This window comes from Gadus morhua, unplaced genomic scaffold (assembly GCF_902167405.1).
Source record: "Gadus morhua unplaced genomic scaffold, gadMor3.0, whole genome shotgun sequence".
NCBI lineage: Eukaryota > Metazoa > Chordata > Actinopteri > Gadiformes > Gadidae > Gadus > Gadus morhua.
The window spans coordinates 210,001-212,500 of NW_021964148.1; positions in this window are offsets into that span (position 1 = coordinate 210,001).

Sequence of the window (2,500 nt, forward strand, 5' to 3'; positions counted from 1 at the left end):
AATGCGCATGATTCACTATTAATGAGAGGATGTGTATGGATGGGTCTGGATGCGTGGATATGTGTGTGTGTGTGTGTGTGTGTGTGTGTGTGTGTGTGTGTGTGTGTGTCCCTTTTTTTGCCCTCTACCCCCAGCGCCCTGCCAGGGTTGACAGATAGTATAAACTCCTCTCCATCAAACCACGCAGACGAAAAGTTGCAGTTCACTCTTTATGGTGAGGTGAAGTAGGGTAAAACTGAGGAAGGGAAGTACAACATTTCAGTATGAGAATAACAGAATGCTGTAAAATTAGCTTAGCTACTAAGTTAGCTTGCTAGCGTAAGAATATCCATCCATCTAATTTGTTTACAAAGTTTCCTTAACTCATTATACATCAAACCCCATTAACATATCAATACAGATAACGTACCAACGATGCTTACAAAGGCCAACTTAAAACCAGAGGAGACGCAATTATGAAGACGAGTGTGAGTACCATACTTTCCGATCAAGTGAATGTAGTGTAATGGAGTGCAAGGCATGCATATCAGAACGTATTCCAGAAAAATACCAAAGTTCGCCAGTAGGTGGCATCACAGGACCATCAATAAACATAAAAGACTGAATTACACAGGAGAAAACATACATGTAACAGAACACATATGTTTATATATATATATATATATATATATATATATATATATATATATTTCTATGCGTGTGTGTGCGGGCGGGGTCCTCAGATCCCCCCTTTTATTTACTCTGATGTACTTTTCATCCTTTCCAATAGAAGTGTGTTTCTATGGGCCCGTTGGCTGTGTCACCGTCAGCAGTTACCATGGACCGTCCTGCCGTCGCCTCTACCCACCACGGGACCACCACCCTCTCCGGCTACCCACCACGGGACCACCACCGCCACCGTCAGCAGGTCAGAGCCCCCTCACAGCTTCACCCTTTTGAAATAGATCTATCTTTATTGAAGTGTATTCACCCTGGAGGCCTACCTACACCAATCGCACCAACACCACACAGCCACACTACCACGCACACAACAGACGCACGCTACCTCCCACACCTACATCCCGTTATAGACCCCCCAGCCTTCAGTATAGACCCCCACACACCCACCATCACCACAATAGACCCACACACACATATCAAACCACAGAACACACCGGACCCACACCAACACACCCACACACACAACCACTCAGACCACAAAGACCACCTCCACCCTCCACCCGTCCACTCCTCCCACCACCACCAACACACACCCGGTACATTGCACCAGACGGCCCAACCCGTGGAAAAGACAAAGTATATTTTAAAATACTCCAGGCCCTGCACCACAGGGACACAGCGGACAGAGCGGTGTCCTCCCGGGAACTCCCCAGGGGGATGTCACGACAGGTCCACAAACGATCCCACTTCATCAAACCCATCACCCACAGACACCACATCACAAAGAAATAATCACAACACCAACACCTGGATGCACAATGACATGTAGATCCTAAAAGAACACTACACACACACAATAGACCAACTCACACAAACACCCCAGCCCACCAACACACTCTCACTTAAGATCGCGACCAACTGGGCACACAAGAGATTGGGCCACAGACTATTACCCACCACCTTCCATCAACTAGAACACACACTACTCCATACACCGTCCGCCCCTCACTCACCACTCATCACCAACCCACACCCCCTCAACCTACTCCCCCCCTCCCCCATACCGACCAGTCCCCATACCACCCCACCTCGAGCCTGGACCTTCCCCTCACCGACACCTCCACAGCCCTCACTCAGCCACACAGACCCCCCCCCCCCCCCTCCCTCTGCCTCCCCAACCAGCACCCACACACACCCTAGATCACTCTATTCAGGCCCACGTCAGTCAGAAATCCTCTCACCAGATGAACCTCCGTCTCAGAGGACCGAGCAACAACCAACACACCACCATACACCACCCTCTCTCCAGAGTTCCCCCTCACTCCATCCAGACACTTGCATCCAACCTCTCCCACTCCCAACCTACGCCACTCAACAGCTACATAGTCACTGATCTCAGTCCCCTACTAGAAACTCCCCACGACACCTTCACCACTCAGCCTGACAACATACACTGGACACCAAACACAGCACAACACATCCTGGGACTGTAAGCTCCCCGGGGTCCGGGGCCCCGGACCCTGACTACATCAGGCAATCCCAATCTGAAGCCCCCTCTAATAACACCAAGTCTCCTCCGCCGTCCGTCCAGTCCACGAGCACACCCTCACAGCGCACTGTGCAGCTTAGACTCCACCGCGTCCTTAATTCGGCCTCGTTAAGTCACCTCACCATCACTCCCGAGCGCCGACGGCCGAGTGGAACCACCGACCCGAAGCCTCGACCGAACAAGACGATGTTCAAAAGGACCAGACACGATCCCACGGGGCATAAAGTTAGGGATTGGACTATTTGATCCATCCAGCCCGTAGTGATCATCGGTGACTCAACCCTGAGTCGG